We start from the raw sequence: 18,611 nt of genomic DNA, 5'->3' as shown, positions 1-18,611 counted from the left end.
TGCCGTGATCGTATAGTGGTTAGTACTCTGCGTTGTGGCCGCAGCAACCCCGGTTCGACTCCGGGTCACGGCATTTAGTGTTTTTTTTCTTGCTCATAAGTCGCTTTCTTACTTAAAGGTTTGGACAATTTTAGAAATTAAGCAGATTCTTTGAATGCCCTTGCACAATTTGTCTTTAATGCTTTTTGTGAAGCTATCTTTACATGCTTTGATTTATTTGTCTTTGAAACATTCTTTTGAAAGAATTCAAATTTGACATCAATTACTGAATTCTGGAAATTAAAATCTTGAGGCTTTGTCTTAGCAAGTTCAACACACACTGAAAAGATGTTTTTGCAGTAATAAGAAAATTGTATTGCAATGTTAACAGGAAACTAGCCCTGGAGCAAGTGCATAGGTAACTCTTTCAAATTCATTCTGTACAGTATATACTAAAAAGAACTCTAAAATCCAAAACTAGATTCAAAAACAGATAGGACACTAAACTTATCATATGTCACCTGGGCCAGTGGCGCAACGGATAACGCGTCTGACTACGGATCAGAAGATTGTAGATTTGAATCCTACCTGGCTCGTCTTCGTTGCCGTGATCGTACAGTGGTTAGTACTCTGCGTTGTGGCCGCAGCAACCCCGGTTCGAATCCGGGTCATGGCATTTTGTGTTTTTTTTCCTGCTTAAAGGTCGCTTTCTTACTTCAAGGTTTGGACAATTTTAGAAATTAAGCAGATTCTTTGAATGCACTTGCACAATTTGTCTTTAATGCTTTTTGTGAAGCTATCTTTACATGCTTTGATTTATTTGTCTGTGAAACATTCTTTTGAAAGAATTCAAATTTGACATCAATTACTGAATTCTGGAAATTAAAATCTTGAGGCTTTGTCTTAGCAAATTCATCACACACTGAAAAGATGTTTTTGCAGTAATAAGAAAATTGTCTTGCAATGTTAACAGGAAACTAGCCCTGGAGCAAGTGCATAGGTAACTCTTTCAAATTCATTCTGTACAGTATATACTAAAAAGAACTCTAAAATCCAAAACTAGATTCAAAAACAGATAGGACACTAAACTTACCGTATGTCACCTGGGCCAGTGGCGCAACAGATAACGCGTCTGACTATGGATCAGAAGATTGTAGGTTCGATTCCTACCTGGCTCGTCTTCGTTGCCGTGATCGTATAGTGGTTCGTACTCTGCTTTGTGCCCGCAGCAACCCCGGTTCGAATCCGTGTCACGGCATTTAGTGTTTTTTTTCTTGCTCAAAAGTCGCTTTCTTACTTCAAGGTTTGGACAATTTTAGAAATTAAGCAGATTCTTTGAATGCACTTGCACAATTTGTCTTTAATGCTTTTTGTGAAGCTATCTTTACATGCTTTGATTTATTTGTCTGTGAAACATTCTTTTGAAAGAATTCAAATTTGACATCAATTCCTGAATTCTGAAAATTAAAATCTTGAGGCTTTGTCTTAGCAAGTTCATCACACACTGAAAAGATGTTTTTGCAGTAATAAGAAAATTGTCTTGCAATGTTAACAGGAAACTAGCCCTGGAGAAAGTGCATAGGTAACTCTTTCAAATTCATTCTGTACAGTATATACTTAAAAGAACTCTAAAATCCAAAACTAGGTTCAAAAACAGATAGGACACTAAACTTACCGTATGTCACCTGGGCCAGTGGCGCAACGGATAACGCGTCTGACTACGGATCAGAAGATTGTAGGTTCGATTCCTACCTGGCTCGTCTTCGTTGCCGTGATCGTATAGTGGTTAGTACTCTGCGTTGTGGCCGCAGCAACCCTGGTTCGAATCCGGGTCACGGCATTTAGTGTTTTTTTTCTTGCTCATAAGTCGCTTTCTTACTTAAATGTTTGGACAATTGTAGAAATTAAGCAGATTCTTGGAATGCCCTTGCACAATTTGTCTTTAATGCTTTTTGTGAAGCTATCTTTACATGCTTTGATTTATTTGTCTTTGAAACATTCTTTTGAAAGAATTCAAATTTGACATCAATTACTGAATTCTGGAAATTAAAATCTTGAGGCTTTGTCTTAGCAAGTTCATCACACACTGAAAAGATGTTTTTGCAGTAATAAGAAAATTGTCTTGCAATGTTAACAGGAAACTAGCCCTGAAGCAAGTGCATAGGTAACTCTTTCAAATTCATTCTGTACAGTATATACTAAAAAGAACTCTAAAATCCAAAACTAGATTCAAAAACAGATAGGACACTAAACTTACCGTATGTCACCTGGGCCAGTGGCGCAACGGATAACGCGTCTGACTACGGATCAGAAGATTGTAGGTTCGATTCCTACCTGGCTCGTCTTTGTTGCCGTGATCGTATAGTGGTTAGTACTCTGCGTCGTGGCCGCAGCAACCCCGGTTCGAATCCGGGTCACGGCATTTTGTGTTTTTTTCCTGCTGAAAGGTCGCTTTCTTACTTCAAGGTTTGGACAATTTTAGAAATTAAGCAGATTCTTTGAATGCACTTGCACAATTTGTCTTTAATGCTTTTTGTGAAGCTATCTTTACATGCTTTGATTTATTTGTCTGTGAAACATTCTTTTGAAAGAATTCAAATTTGACATCAATTCCTGAATTCTGAAAATTAAAATCTTGAGGCTTTGTCTTAGCAAGTACATCACACACTGAAAAGATGTTTTTGCAGTAATAAGAAAATTGTCTTGCAATGTTAACAGGAAACTAGCCCTGGAGCAAGTGCATAGGTAACTCTTTCAAATTCATTCTGTACAGTATATACTTAAAAGAACTCTAAAATCCAAAACTGGGCTCAAAAACAGATAGGACACTAAACTTACGGTAGGTCACCTGGGTCAGTGGCGCAACAGATAACGCATCTGACTACAAATCAGAAGATTGTAGGTTCGATTCCTACCTGGCTCGTCTTCGTTGCCGTGATCGTATAGTGGTTAGTACTCTGCGTTGTGGCCGCAGCAACCCCGGTTCAAATCCGGGGCACGGCATTTAGTGTTTTTTTTTCCTGCTGAAAGGTCGCTTTCTTACTTCAAGGTTTGGACAATTTTAGAAATTAAGCAGATTCTTTGAATGCCCTTGCACAATTTGTCTTTAATGCTTTTTGTGAAGCTATCTTTACATGCTTTGATTTATTTGTCTTTGAAACATTCTTTTGAAAGAATTCAAATTTGACATCAATTACTGAATTCTGGAAATTAAAATCTTGAGGCTTTTTCTTAGCAAGTTCATCACACACTGAAAAGATGTTTTTGCAGTAATAAGAAAATTGTCTTGCAATGTTAACAGGAAACTAGCCCTGGAGCAAGTGCATAGGTAACTCTTTCAAATTCATTCTGTACAGTATATACTAAAAAGAACTCTAAAATCCAAAACTAGATTCAAAAACAGATAGGACACTAAACTTACCGTATGTCACCTGGGCCAGTGGCGCAACGGATAACGCGTCTGACTACGGATCAGAAGATTGTAGGTTCGATTCCTACCTGGCTCGTCTTCGTTGCCGTGATCGTATAGTGGTTAGTACTCTGCGTTGTGGCCGCAGCAACCCCGGTTCGACTCCGGGTCACGGCATTTAGTGTTTTTTTTCTTGCTCATAAGTCGCTTTCTTACTTAAAGGTTTGGACAATTTTAGAAATTAAGCAGATTCTTTGAATGCCCTTGCACAATTTGTCTTTAATGCTTTTTGTGAAGCTATCTTTACGTGCTTTGATTTATTTGTCTTTGAAACATTCTTTTGAAAGAATTCAAATTTGACATCAATTACTGAATTCTGGAAATTAAAATCTTGAGGCTTTGTCTTAGCAAGTTCATCACACACTGAAAAGATGTTTTTGCAGTAATAAGAAAATTGTCTTGCAATGTTAACAGGAAACTAGCCCTGGAGCAAGTGCATAGGTAACTCTTTCAAATTCATTCTGTTTATTATATACTAAAAAGAACTCTAAAATCCAAAACTAGATTCAAAAACAGATAGGACACTAAACTTACCATATGTCACCTGGGCCAGTGGCGCAACGGATAACGCGTCTGACTACGGATCAGAAGATTGTAGATTCGATTCCTACCTGGCTCGTCTTCGTTGCTGTGATCGTATAGTGGTTAGTACTATGCGTTGTGGCCGCAGCAACCCCGGTTCGAATCCGGGTCACGGCATTTTGTGTTTTTTTTCCTGCTGAAAGGTCGCTTTCTTACTTCAAGGTTTGGACAATTGTAGAAATTAAGCAGATTCTTTGAATGCACTTGCACAATTTGTCTTTAATGCTTTTTGTGAAGCTATCTTTACATGCTTTGATTTATTTGTCTGTGAAACATTCTTTTGAAAGAATTCAAATTTGACATCAATTACTGAATTCTGGAAATTAAAATCTTGAAGCTTTGTCTTAGCAAGTTCATCACACACTGAAAAGATGTTTTTGCAGTAATAAGAAAATTGTCTTGCAATGTTAACAGGAAACTAGCCCTGGAGCAAGTGCATACAGTTATGCCCAAGTACATCGTGGCTGCGTTGCGCATAAAGTGCGCCATGCAAATCGCGCCTGGATCGCGCCTGCTCCTTGCGCTATAGTCCCGTTATAGATCGCGTTATAACGTAACGTAATCTTGTAAATGTAACCTGCACTTACACTCATTGACCACCAGATGTCACTTTTCCCAAACAGTACAGCACATGCGTAAAAATCTCTTCTACAAAACAGTGGCCGCCACGACTTTTCACTACGGATTTTGTCCTTACTTTACGGACAGTTTGTACAGTATTTATTCGCAGAAGCAGCTACATACGGTCATTTATGTAATTGGTACAGAAGCCATGCTAACCTTGGCTATTGCTGGATGACTACTTAAAACATTATTTGAGGACCTACAGTATCATACTTTACACTACGGATTTTGTCCTTACTTTACGGACAGAGTTATTTTCTTTTATTCGCAGCCGCAGTGACGTACTGGATGGTCATGAACTGTATGTGATTGGTGCAGAAGCCATGCTAACCATCTGCCAGCAGTAAAATCACAGGCAATAGTGGCCTAGCGGGTAGAGGCACGGCTTCACTATCTCAGTATCAGTAGTTCGATCCTCAGTTGGTTACATTATATTTTTATTTTTTAAACGTTCTTTTTTTTTTTTTTAAACCAATACAGGTACTGTACTGTAGTTACAGTAGTTGGTGCTTATCAAATTCTTTCGGACTTTTCCACAAACAAAAATTCACAATGGCAGGCATCCATGTACACGATAGTTAATACCCATACTGTACTGCGCTACAGAGAACGTTTTTTTTCCGCAACAATAGATTTCTCCAAACTCAGACACAGACCGACACCTCAGACAATAAGATGTTGATTGCAGTCATATGTTAATTACAGTCTGCCTTTTTGTTTCGCTGGTAATTGTACATAATTCAAATGCACCTATCAGCTTCATGAAGGATTTCCTTTGTCTCTGCCAGCATAAATTCAGCTACAGATATTAAAATTGTCAAACAATCCAGTTTGTTTTTCTGCATCTAAACCGTGTAGAATTGCTACGGATCGTCTCTTCATCTCTTGCCTGTATACAAGCACGAGATTGTACCTGTACACCTGGACTATTCATTCTGCTGAATCCAAAGTCAAGTTGTTGCTGCGTTCGTGTTTCTACCAAGTTTTACCATCATACTGCCTTCCTTTCGCAAGAACAGTACTGTACAGTATCATCTCGCTGGAGCAGTAAGTACACTATACAGTAGTACAGTCATTTGTACATTTCACTGATTGCTGCATTACAGTATACAGTAAGCAGCACTACAAAACGGTCCCTGCGCGGAAGCGCTCGGTTCCCACCCTTCCCTGAATGAAGATGTTTCCCTTTTTTCCCTACTGTTCAAATGCACCCGGTGCAGAATACTGTATACTGTACAATCGCCTGCTGTGTATACTGTATTCAGATACTGCAGGCTGCCGCTATGGGTATTGTCCGTAAATACTAGAGTCTGTTTCGCAGACTTACTGTATACAGTAGCGAGTAGTGATATCGTGATTTTTGATGTTCAGTGCAGTGCAGTAGAGATAGCGCCATTGAGAATATTGTACAATGTGTTAAAATTGCCTGGTGTGTATGGGCCGCAAATCCCCGACTAGCGATGACAGTACTCTATTAGGGTGGGCTACTGTAGGCTGCTAAATACAGTACTAGTTCTCTCCGTAATACCATTGGTGTAATACCGTAAAACACGTATTTTTTCCTCAAACGAGGGGACCGGTGTTTTTCTCATGTTTACAGACTGTTTCGCAGGCTTAGTCAGTAGTAGGAGCACATGTGATACAGTATCGTGATTTTTTCATCTGAAAATTGCCTGGTGTGTATGGTCCAGAGTTCCCCGACTAGTGATGAGAATACTTTATTAGGCTACTGCAGGCTGCCGCTATGGGTATTGTCCGTATAATGTGTAATAAATCCTGGATTGGGGTATTGTCAGTAATATTGTTGTAATACCGTAAATACAGTAACGGATCATTTCGCATTTTTTCCCGCATACTGTACTTGTAATTGAAGTAGTCACAGCAATAGGATCACGTGGTATCGTGATTTTCCCCCATTTTAGGGATCAACATGGATGCCACATACAGTACAGTGCAGTGCAGTAGAGATAGCGCCATTTAGAATATTGTACGTGTTAAAATTGCCTGGTGTGTATAGGCCGCAGATCCCCGACTAGCGATGACAATACTCTATTAGGGTGGGCTACTACTGGCAGGCTGCTACTATGGGTATTCTCGTATAATCTGTGCAACTGTAAATACTGTTGGTGTAATACTGTAAATACAGTAACGTATTTTTTCGCAGGTGGGGGGATTTTTGCGCATATTAATAGACTATTTCGCAGACTCAGTCATACTGTATTTGTGTAAAAAAAATCCCCTAGCTGTGTACAAAATCCCCTAGCTGTGGGTGTATTGTAAGTACTGTACAGTAATTACAGTAATACTGTACTAGATTACAGGTATCCGGAGAGCCAGAATACTGTACCAGTTTATTTTTTGATTTTTTTTAATTAAATTTTGTATTAATTCATTGCATTATTATTATACAGCAGGAACAGCATGTGGTGTCATTGCATTGTTATTATTATACAGAGGGAGCAGCCTGTGGTGTCATGGCATTACTTTTATATTATACAGGGGGAGCAGCCTGTGGTGTCATGGCATTATTATTATACAGAGGGAGCAGCCTGTGGTGTCATGGCATAATGCCATGACACCACAGTCTGCTCCCCCTGTACAATAATAATTATGACACCACAGGTGGCTCCCCCTGTATAATATACAGTAAAAGTAATGCCATGACACCACTGGCTGCTCCCTCTGTATAATCATAATAATGCAATGACACCACATGCTGTTCCTGCTGTATAATAATAATGCAATGACACCACAGGCTACTCCCGCTGTATAATATAACAATAGTAAAACCATGACACAAATTATTATACAGGGGGAGCAGCCTGTGGTGTCATTGCATTATTATTATACAGAGGGAGCAGCCTGTGGTGTCATGGCATTACTTTTACAGTATATTATACAGTGGTAGCAGCCTGTGGTGTCATGGCATTATTATTATGCAGAGGGAGCAGCCTGTGGTGTCATGGCATAATGCCATGACACCACAGGCTGCTCCCCCTGTACAATAATAATGACACCACAGGGTGCTCCACCTGTATAATATAAAAGTAATGCCATGACCACAGGCTGCTCCCCCTGTATAATAATTTGTGTCATGGCATTACTATTATTAATAGTAATGCCATGACACAAATTATTATACAGGTGGAGCAGCCTGTGGTGTCATTGCATTATTATTATACAGAGGGAGCAGCCTGTGGTGTCATGGCATTACTTTTACAGTATATTATACAGGGGTAGCAGCCTGTGGTGTCATGGCATTATTATTATGCAGAGGGAGCAGCCTGTGGTGTCATGGCATAATGCCATGACACCACAGGCTGCTCCCCCTGTACAATAATAATGACACCACAGGGTGCTCCACCTGTATAATATAAAAGTAATGCCATGACCACAGGCTGCTCCCCCTGTATAATAATTTGTGTCATGGCATTACTACAGTATTATTAATAGTAATGCCATGACACAAATTATTATACAGGTGGAGCAGCCTGTGGTGTCATTGCATTATTATTATACAGAGGGAGCAGCCTGTGGTGTCATGGCATTACTTTTACAGTATATTATACAGGGGTAGCAGCCTGTGGTGTCATGGCATTATTATTATGCAGAGGGAGCAGCCTGTGGTGTCATGGCATAATGCCATGACACCACAGGCTGCTCCCCCTGTACAATAATAATGACACCACAGGGTGCTCCACCTGTATAATATAAAAGTAATGCCATGACCACAGGCTGCTCCCCCTGTATAATAATTTGTGTCATGGCATTACTATTATTAATAGTAATGCCATGACACAAATTATTATACAGGTGGAGCAGCCTGTGGTGTCATTGCATTATTATTAATATACATGAAACAGCACAGCAGATACTGTATGTCGTTTTAGATCATGTTAACTTACTACTGTCCTGTGTTTTATCCTCGACCAGGCTCCTCCTGTCCTGCTGCGGTACCACAAATTTCTGTTCCCCTCTCTGCGCCTCCTGAAGCGTCCCCCACGAGTTGCTCTGCGGGCGGCCCCAGCCTTCCTCCAGTCTCTGAGTGCAGACGCGTGGGTGGGAGGCGTCAACGTCATGACGTCCACACCGCACCCAGCGTCTGCCGACTGCCACTGGGGATAAGAGGGAACAGGCTGCCGGCCGGAGCCCTCCTCCTTGTAGCCGTGGAGGCCGGCGGCCATGTTGCTGTGGCCTCAGACATCATTTAAAAAACCACAGGAACATGGCCGCCGGCAGTGAAAAAAAAAACAAACGGCAATGCGGCCTCAGAAACGGGTGCGGCGGCGCGGCCCGCAGCACACCTGCCAGAGCGGCCTGGGGGGCAGATGGCACCCTGCCCCCCGGCCCAGCCCGCCCCTGCCTCCACCCCTCCTAGTCTGTCTGTCTAAGCCCCATCTGTTAACGTACTGTACTTTTGTTTATCGCTTCATCCCTTTTATTGAAAAAAAAAGCTCATGTCTATGCAGTACGGTCACATAATTTTCGGTACTTGTGACTTACAGTATCTGGGCAGCCAATGTTGAAATTGTATGCCAGTACCCTAAGCATGCGATTTGATGCGATTTCCCTTGAAATTCCTTTGAAGAGAAAATTGCTGTTGCATTGTACAGTATGCTATTGTATTGCATGCGATGCGATTTGATGCGATTTTAATACTGTATGTACAGATGTACCCAGATGCCTGTTTCATATGTGAAATGGCCCCCCAGACCCCATTTTTAATTGTATTCCCACCCTGATGGCTAAATGCCCCCATTGTTAACGCCACCCCACTATCAACGCCAACCCGAAGCGTGGCGAGCGGCGGCGTTACGCGTCCTCCGACATTTCATACCCCCACAATCCTCGTCGGCGTGGAGTTGATTTTATATAGTGTGGCGAGCGCAAGTGGGGTGGCGTTAACAATGGGGGCATTTAGCCATCAGGGTGGGAATACAATAAAAAATGGGGTCAATTGTATGATTGTATGCGATGCAATTTGACGTGATTTTTAGGCGCGATGAAGAAAATCGGGCGCCCAAATAAGTCACAAGTACCTAATTTTCAGTACTGTAATACCATAATACAATACTGTATGCTACTGTATTGTACTGTAACTAATGTACAGTACTGTACTGTACTGTATGTACTGTATTAACTTGAATCTTATTGTTGTGTATTGTAGAGTGCACTGCCTACTGAAGATGGTGAAAACAAAAAAATTCTATTCTGGAGAACCTACACTTGCATGTCCCAAGAGAATGGCTGCATTAGTGCCAAACATTAAAAATAATATCGTTAAGAAGAAAGCAGGAAAAGAAAATATTCCTGTTGTCAAACTACGGAAAAATGCCAAGGCCAAGAACAAGTCTTCGTTCGCGACTACAGGAGAATCTCACGATGACTGTCTGGTGCAAGACATTAACACTGATGCACAGCAAGACATTAACACAGTGACAGATGTGTCAGTTCCCGTAGATAATGACTTGCACCCTTTGGAGCTTCACATTACACCTCTTGAACAAAAATCTCAATCACCGTCCCATAGGAAACTTAACTTTCTGGATCACAACCCACCACAATGTAGCTGCACAGGGCTGGTGAGAGACATTTTGGGCAAGATGACCCGCCTGGAAACCCAAAACAATGGACTGTCTGTACATGTGGATGAACTGAAAGCGGAAATTCATGTACTGACAGGACAAATTAAAGTGCTGTCAGGAGGTCTGAATGACATGCTTGCTCAAGCCAAACAATGGCAAGCTGCTACAGGGCCACCCATTACACCCACAACATCTAATCCAGTACAATCACAATTTGACTGCCCTGATGCATTTGAAACAGAGGATTTTGACTTGGAAATGACCCAACCAACCACATCTTTCCACTTTTCTGATTTGGAGATGACACCAGCTTCATCCAACCGATTGGCCAGCCCTAGCGTGGACACAGAAACTGTTTTACCAAATGAATTGGTGAACATGGACACAACACCAGTGTCATCTCACTGGTTGCCTGCCACACATAATGCTTCAGATACACAACAACGTCAGACCAACTTAACAAGTACCCCACTGACATCTCACTGGTTGGCTGACAGACACAATGAACCATCCCAAGCCTCTAACAACATGGACACTGCAATGGTTGCATCATCCCAATTGTCCCCTGGAAATATGATCGTCGCAACCTTACCTCAACATCAAAGAACATCACCTCTACATGAAAGAACACCTAGAAGCATACCCAAAGAATTGTGCGCTGTGGGGATTTCCTTGCCTGACATGCCACTCAAAGTCATCACAGCTGAGGGTGTCAACACTCTCTTTAAAGCAGCGAAGATGGAAATGCACCGTTATGCACAACAGATTTTCCAAGAGCATGTTTCTTTTGACCTGTATAAGAATTGGTGCAATCGGGTCAATTATGATGGGCAACGTAATAAATTTGCAATCCCAGAAAATCTGCGCCTCGATATAGTGACACGGCTCATGGGGAAATTTGAGCTTACAAAGGCTGATTGTACAAAGATAAAGGACACTTTAAATGGATTGCTGCGGATGCCCAGAGTTACACGCTGGACGTGCTTACTGTAGCACAGCAACTGGAGACGTCTCTTCAAACTGGCATCTACAGTACTCACAGAACAAAGGACAGGCAATGAAATGGAAAAAAAGTACGTTTATGATCTTACTGTACATTACTGTATCTCTCTCCCTCTCTCCCATCCCCTTCCCCTGCCAACATGTCCCCCCCCCCCCCGAAACCCTTGTGACCATTCAGTACTAACGTTATTCTTTATTCTTCTCTCCCATTATCCACCATGACACTCTACCATGAGCAAAATCAAGCGTGTTTGGGACAGAGAACAAAGGACAGGCAATGAAATGGAAAAAAAGTAAGTTTATGATCTTACTGTACATTATCTCTCTCCCTCTCTCCCATCCCCTTCCCCTGCCAACATGTCTCCCCCCCCCCGAAACCCTTGTGACCATTCAGTACTAATGCTATTCTTTTTTCTTCTCCCCTTATCCACCACATGCCACTCTACAATGAGCAAAATCAAGCGAGTTTGGGACTGAGAACAAAGGACTGGCAATGAAATGGAAAAAAAGTACGTTTATGATCTTACTGTACATTACTGTATCTCTCTCCCTCTCTCCCATCCCCTTCCCCTGCCAACATGTGTCTCCCCCCCCCCCCGAAACCCTTGTGACCATTCAGTACTAACGTTATTCTTTATTCTTCTCTCCCATTATCCACCATGACACTCTACCATGAGCAAAATCAAGCGTGTTTGGGACCGAGAACAAAGGACTGGCAATGAAATGGAAAAAAAGTACGTTTATGATCTTACTGTACATTATCTCTCTCCCTCTCTCCCATCCCCTTCCCCTGCCAACATGTTTCCCCCCCCCCCCCCCGAAACCCTTGTGACCATTCAGTACTAACGTTATTCTTTATTCTTCTCTCCCATTATCCACCATGAGACTCTACCATGAGCAAAATCAAGCGCGTTTGGGACAGAGAACAAAGGACAGGCAATGACTTGGAAAAAAGTAAGTTTATGATCTTACTGTACATTATCTCTCTCCCTCTCTCCCATCCCCTTCCCCTGCCAACATGTCTCCCCCCCCCCCGAAACCCTTGTGACCATTCAGTACTAATGCTATTCTTTTTTCTTCTCCCCTTATCCACCACATGCCACTCTACAATGAGCAAAATCAAGCGAGTTTGGGACCGAGAACAAAGGACTGGCAATGAAATGGAAAAAAGTACGTTACTGTATCTCTCTCCCTCTCTCCCATCCCCTTCCCCTGCCAACATGTGTCTCCCCCCCCCCCCCCGAAACCCTTGTGACCATTCAGTACTAACGTTATTCTTTATTCTTCTCTCCCATTATCCACCATGACACTCTACCATGAGCAAAATCAAGCGTGTTTGGGACCGAGAACAAAGGACTGCCAATGAAATGGAAAAAAAGTACGTTTATGATCTTACTGTACATTATCTCTCTCCCTCTCTCCCATCCCCTTCCCCTGCCAACATGTCCCCCCCCCCCCGAAACCCTTGTGACCATTCAGTACTAACGCTATTCTTTTTTCGGTACTTGTTTCCTATCTGGGCGCCCAGGTTTTCTACGTACGGCACCGTAATGAAATCGGATCGCATCGCATCGTACACATACACGATATTGAACGATGCGATGCGATGCGATGCGATCCGATTCGATTTCCCATAGGAAACAATGTGAAATGGCTCAATTTAGCCAAATTCTCATAGGAACAATAGTAAATGGGCCAAAAACACCCCATAACATTGAAATGTCCCCCCAAAAGTAGTTTACGCCACCCCGCCATCAACGTGAACCCGAAGCGTGGCGAGCGCAGCGAGCCCGCGAGGGGCGGCGGTACGCGTCCTCCGACCTTTTCATGCCCTACTATCCACGTCGGCGTGGAGTGAGAATAGAATAGTGTGGCGAGCGCAGCGAGCCACCGAGCCCGAAGCGTGGCGAGCGCAGCGAGCCCCGCGAGGGGACGCGGATACCTTCACAGTTATACGCGTCCCCTCGCGGGCGACGCGGACACCTGGGAAGCCCGCGAAGGGACGCGTTTACCTGTGAAGGTATCCGCGTCCCCTCGCGGGGCTCGCTGCGCTCGCCACGCTTCGGGCTCGGTGGCTCGCTGCGCTCGCCACACTATTCTATTCTCACTCCACGCCGACGTGGATAGTAGGGCATGAAAAGGTCGGAGGACGCGTACCGCCGCCCCTCGCGGGCTCGCTGCGCTCGCCACGCTTCGGGTTCACGTTGATGGCGGGGTGGCGTCAACTACTTTTGGGGGGACATTTCAATGTTCAGGGGTGTTTTTGGCCCATTTACTATTGTTCCTATGATAATTTGGCTAAATTGAGCCATTTAACATTGTTTCCTATGGGAAATCGAATCGGATCGCATCGCATCGCATCGTTCAATATCGTGTATGTGTACGATGCGATGCGATCCGATTTCTCTACGGAGAATAGCATGGTGCGCAATTAACTTAGTGGGCGCCCAGATAGGAAACAAGTACCCTTTTTTCTTCTCCCCTTATCCACCACATGCCACTCTACAATGAGCAAAATCAAGCGTGTTTTGGATAGAGAACAAAGGACAGCCACGCCTTGCAAAAAGCTTTGTTGTGACCAACAGTACTTTAAATTATTGTACCTAAAATACTGTATGTTTTTGTCCTGTTTAAATTAATGTGCTGTGTTTTTTTTATTTTATTTTTTATTATACTGTATTTGAAGTCCCCACACATGATTCAAATTGTATGGTACTGTGTAAAGAAGTTTTGGAAAGATGTACTGTACTGACACCTGCCCAGTAGACTGTACTGTAATAATTACAAACTGCAAACCATCTTTAATGAAACGTACTGACAGTAATGATTGTTATAAATTTTTTATTAAAAAAAAAAAAAAAAATTATATTAATTGTAATAATAAATTGAAAATCTGATTTATTATCCCCTGCAGCATTTGCACCACTCTTCTTAATTCTTCTGTGAAAATAAACAAACAAACAATGTACAGTTTTAGAACAGAAATACTGTACATGTTGAATACTGTACTTTACAGTACAGTAAGCATTACTATTACTACAGTATACTGTACTTTACCTCTATCCATGGGTGGATTTGGATGAGGGGTGGAGGCTGCCTCGTCCTCTTGTACCCTTGGCACTGTGGAAAAATGAGAAAATATACTTTAAAAATAAAGTTTTTATTACTGTAGTATTATTATTATTACTTGTAATACACTAGTTACTGTATGGTTATTACTGTAAAGTACAGTAAGTGTGCGATATGACGTGCAGCATACAGTATGGCAGCAGCTCAAAAGGGAAGGAGGCTGCTGCCAGGGCAATAAGATGTAATCCCTGGCATCGAGCAATAAATCCCTGGCATCAAGCATGTAACATCTAGCAATGAGAATGCACTGTAGGTAAGCCGCAGTTGTGTGGCATAATACTGTACAGTACAGTATGTAATGGGCATTACGGTGTGTGGCATAATGTGTGTCAAATAATGTGTAATGGGCAATACAGTATGTGGCCTAATGTGTAATGGCCATTATAGTGTATAGCATTCAGTGTAATGGCCATTACTGTGTGTACCATTATGTGTGATGGGCATCATGGTGTGTGGCATAATGTGTAATGGGCATCACGGTGTGAGGCTTAATGTTGTATGGGCATCACGGTCTGAGGCATAATGTGTAATGTCTGTGTGACATGTAATAGGCATTACGAAGTGTGAGGTGTACCATGTAATGGGCATCACAGTGAGGGCATCACAGTTTGCAGTGCAATGGGCATTACGGTGTGTGGCATAACGTGTAACGGTGTATTGTTGGCTGATTGTATCCTGTGTCTGTTTTTCTTCCCCTAGCAGAGCTTGATTATTATACTCATTGTTAGACTATTGTATTACTTGTTATACCTGTTATTTCCTATTCCTGTAACCCCCTTTTGTCCATTAGGGACTTTAATACATCATTTACGGAGTTTCTATCTCCTTACTTCTATACTGTCTGTTATTCGCATATAGCGATAAGGTATATTACGGACACTGTCCTTAAAGGTGTATTCGCAGATTAGAGACAGAGTACTGCGAAGGGATCTATTATTAAGGTATTGGTTCTTTGGTGTATAATACACAATAAAGGTACGCTACGCTGCACCACGATTTGTTCGCACGTACCTACTGTAGGTATAAAAGGTACGCTGGTTACGGACATAATACGTAACCTAGGCTTTTCACTTATTGTCCTTTGGTCATAATACTGTACATCAACATTAACAATTGGTGGGGGGGGCCTGTAGAATGCCCGCAGGGTACCAGCGTGGGCCAATGGCACGCCAAGAAAAGACACAATTACTGTAGGAGAGAAAGAAAAAAAAAACACAAACTCAATAAAGAAATGACAGGACTTACTCTCAGACGGAGCGGCTGAGGCGGTGGGGGCTGTTATGGTGCCCTGGTCTGCAATCGGAGTCACTGTGGGAAAATGTCAAAAATGAGAACAAGTGCTGTTTACTGTTAATAAACTTACCGTACTCTTATTACTGTAAATAGGGCGGGGGTGGCTTTACAAAAAGGCGTGGACTGAATTTTATAAAGTGCTGCGTCCGCCATACTGTACTTTAGAAAATCCACTCTGCTCCACAGTGGATAGGACACATACCGCTGCGCATTCCCTGCTTACGGCTGCCCTGGATAGTGGTTGTTTCAAAAGGAGGCATTTGCCAGTGCAGTACCGGATGTACACTAGTACTGCCAGTGGCAATTGCCTCCTTTTGTGCATCAGAGGCCTTGGCGCAACGCTCCACCCCCACCCCCTGACATGGACACAACGCTGACTACGCAGGGCTGCGCTAGGCTGCCATTGGCCCACGCTACCAGCGTGGGCCAATGGCACGCCAAGAAAAGACACAATTACAGTAGGAGAGAAAGAAAAAAAAAACACAAACTCAATAAAGAAATGACAGGACTTACTCTCAGATGGAGCGGCTGAGGCGGTGGGGGCTGGAAGGGTGCCCTGGTCTTCAATTTGAGTCACTGTGGGAAAATGACAAAAATGAGAACAAGTGCTGTTTACTGTTAATAAACTTACCGTACTCTTATTACTGTAAATAGGGCGGGGGTGGCTTTACAAAAATGACGTGCAGCATATGGCAGCAGCTCAAAAGGGAAGGAGGCTGCTGTGGCTCTGGCATGTGGGAATGCAGTTTAAAAAGGAAGAAGGCTGCGGCTCCGGCAGGTATCTGATACGAAGAGTGCTTAATGCTTTCCGAAAGTGTGTGCAGTGTGCCCCCAAGCAATGAGCATGAAACTTCCACTGTCAATTAGCATTTAACCACCCCCTTCTCAGGTAGCATGGAACCCCTGGTAAAATGCATGTTACCCCTGGAAATGAGCAGTTCACCCCACCCCCCTGGCAATTAGCATTTCACACCCTCTGGCAACGAGCATGAGACACCTGGAATGGAGCATGTAGACCAGGGCAATAAGATGTAATCCCTGGCATCGAGCAATAAATCCCTGGCATCAAGCATGTAACATCTAGCAATGAGAATGCACTGTAGGTAAGCCGCAGTTGTGTGGCATAATACTGTACAGTACAGTATGTAATGGGCATTACGGTGTGTTGCATAATGTGTGTCAAATAATGTGTAATGGGCAATACAGTATGTGGCCTAATGTGTAATGGCCATTATAGTGTATAGCATTCAGTGTAATGGCCATTACTGTGTGTACCATAATGTGTGATGGGCATCATGGTGTGTGGCATAATGTGTAATGGGCATCACGGTGTGAGGCTTAATGTTGTATGGGCATCACGGTCTGAGGCATAATGTGTAATGTCTGTGTGACATGTAATAGGCATTACGAAGTGTGAGGTGTACCATGTAATGGGCATCACAGTGAGGGCATCACAGTTTGCAGTGCAATGGGCATTACGGTGTGTGGCATAACGTGTAATGGGCATTATGGCATGTGGTATACTACAGTATGTATTGGCTGTGTGACATGTAATCGGCATTACAGTGTAAATTTTTGACGTGCACCATTGGAATGCACATTTTCTATTACTGTATCCCTGTTTTACAAACATTGGTCAAGCCCTGGCATAATGTGTCATGGGCAGTATGGTGTGTAGCATTATGTAAAATGGTCATTACTGTGTGTAGCATTACAGTATGAGTGTTGGCCATTATGGTGTGTGGCATTATGTGTAATTGGCATTACTGTACTGTATGTTGGGTGGCATTATGTGGAATGGGCATTACTGTGTGTGGCATTATGTGGAATGGACATTACTGTGCATGGCATTACAGTATGTGGAATTGGCATTACTGTGTGTGTAATTACAGTATCTCTAATGGGCATTAAAGTGTGTGGCATTTTGTGTAATAATAGGCGGTGATGGACATGTCCAGTGATTGACATGCCCCTTGAATGGTGCACCCCCTAATAAAATGGGCTACGCACACCTACTATACAGTATACTGTACAGTATGCGCAGCAATGCTTACCTTCTTCATGGCGGATGGAAGCACAGGGACTGTTATATTGGAAGGGGTAAAGAGGACGAGGAGGGGTGTCCAGCCACATCAAGGGCAGGGTGTCCTCGTCTTCAAGCGGAGGCACTGTGTGAAGATGAGAAAAATGAGAAAGTGTGCTGTTTAAATAAAGTTACTGTACTCATTACTGGGTTTACAAAAAGGCGTGGACTGGATTTTATAAAGTGCTGCGCCCGCCATACTGTACTTTAGAAAATCCACTCTGCTCCAAAGTGGATAGGACACATACCGCTGCGCATTCCCTGCTTACGGCTGCCCTGGATAGTGGTTGTTTCAAAAGGAGGCATTTGCCAGTGCAGTACCGGATGTACACTAGTACTGCCAGTGGCAATTGCCTCCTTTTGTGCATCAGAGGCATTGGCGCAACGCTACACCCCCACCCCCCTGACATGGACACAACGCTGACTACGCAGGGCTGCGCTAGGCTGCCATTGGCCCACGCTACCAGCGTGGGCCAATGGCACGCTAAGAAAAGACACAATTACTGTACAGTAGGAGAGAAAGAAAAAAAAACCACAAACTCAATAAAGAAATGACAGGGCTTACTCTCAGACGGAGCGGCTGAGGCGCTGGGGGCTGTAACGGCCCGCAAGGGCAGGGTGCCCTGGTCTTCAAGCGGAGGCACTGTGTGAAGATGAGAAAAATGAGAAAGTGTGCTGTTTAAATAAAGTTACTGTACTCATTACTGGGTTTACAAAAAGGCGTGGACTGGATTTTATAAAGTGCTGCGCCCGCCATACTGTACTTTAGAAAATCCACTCTGCTCCAAAGTGGATAGGACACATACCGCTGCACATTCCCTGCTTACGGCTGCCCTGGATAGTGGTTGTTTCAAATGAGGCATTT

At 43.1% G+C, this 18,611-nt stretch overlaps 11 non-coding genes across 11 annotated transcripts; all 11 read left to right on the top strand.

Annotated features, from left to right (window-relative positions):
- Nucleotide 1: 1 nt before the first annotated feature.
- TRNAH-GUG (transfer RNA histidin (anticodon GUG)) lies at nt 2-73 on the top strand. The gene has a single exon. It is a non-coding gene; the product is annotated as a tRNA-His (tRNA).
- Nucleotides 74-583: 510 nt separating this feature from the next.
- Nucleotides 584-655, top strand: TRNAH-GUG (transfer RNA histidin (anticodon GUG)). Its single transcript has one exon. It is a non-coding gene; the product is annotated as a tRNA-His (tRNA).
- A 429-nt stretch (nt 656-1,084) lies between these two features.
- Nucleotides 1,085-1,157, top strand: TRNAH-AUG (transfer RNA histidin (anticodon AUG)). Its single transcript has one exon. It is a non-coding gene; the product is annotated as a tRNA-His (tRNA).
- Nucleotides 1,158-1,666: 509 nt separating this feature from the next.
- Nucleotides 1,667-1,739, top strand: TRNAR-ACG (transfer RNA arginine (anticodon ACG)). The gene has a single exon. It is a non-coding gene; the product is annotated as a tRNA-Arg (tRNA).
- Nucleotides 1,740-1,747: 8 nt separating this feature from the next.
- On the top strand, nt 1,748-1,819 carry TRNAH-GUG (transfer RNA histidin (anticodon GUG)). Its single transcript has one exon. It is a non-coding gene; the product is annotated as a tRNA-His (tRNA).
- A 429-nt stretch (nt 1,820-2,248) lies between these two features.
- On the top strand, nt 2,249-2,321 carry TRNAR-ACG (transfer RNA arginine (anticodon ACG)). The gene has a single exon. It is a non-coding gene; the product is annotated as a tRNA-Arg (tRNA).
- An 8-nt stretch (nt 2,322-2,329) lies between these two features.
- On the top strand, nt 2,330-2,401 carry TRNAH-GUG (transfer RNA histidin (anticodon GUG)). The gene has a single exon. It is a non-coding gene; the product is annotated as a tRNA-His (tRNA).
- A 428-nt stretch (nt 2,402-2,829) lies between these two features.
- Nucleotides 2,830-2,902, top strand: TRNAC-ACA (transfer RNA cysteine (anticodon ACA)). Its single transcript has one exon. It is a non-coding gene; the product is annotated as a tRNA-Cys (tRNA).
- A 510-nt stretch (nt 2,903-3,412) lies between these two features.
- Nucleotides 3,413-3,485, top strand: TRNAR-ACG (transfer RNA arginine (anticodon ACG)). Its single transcript has one exon. It is a non-coding gene; the product is annotated as a tRNA-Arg (tRNA).
- Nucleotides 3,486-3,493: 8 nt separating this feature from the next.
- Nucleotides 3,494-3,565, top strand: TRNAH-GUG (transfer RNA histidin (anticodon GUG)). The gene has a single exon. It is a non-coding gene; the product is annotated as a tRNA-His (tRNA).
- A 429-nt stretch (nt 3,566-3,994) lies between these two features.
- Nucleotides 3,995-4,067, top strand: TRNAR-ACG (transfer RNA arginine (anticodon ACG)). The gene has a single exon. It is a non-coding gene; the product is annotated as a tRNA-Arg (tRNA).
- The last annotated feature ends 14,544 nt before the right edge of the window (nt 4,068-18,611 follow it).

The sequence above is a fragment of the Crinia signifera genome, chromosome 4, assembly GCF_055691185.1.
Source record: "Crinia signifera chromosome 4, ASM5569118v1, whole genome shotgun sequence".
Classification (NCBI taxonomy): domain Eukaryota; kingdom Metazoa; phylum Chordata; class Amphibia; order Anura; family Myobatrachidae; genus Crinia; species Crinia signifera.
This window is presented reverse-complemented; position numbering and strand designations above follow the sequence as displayed.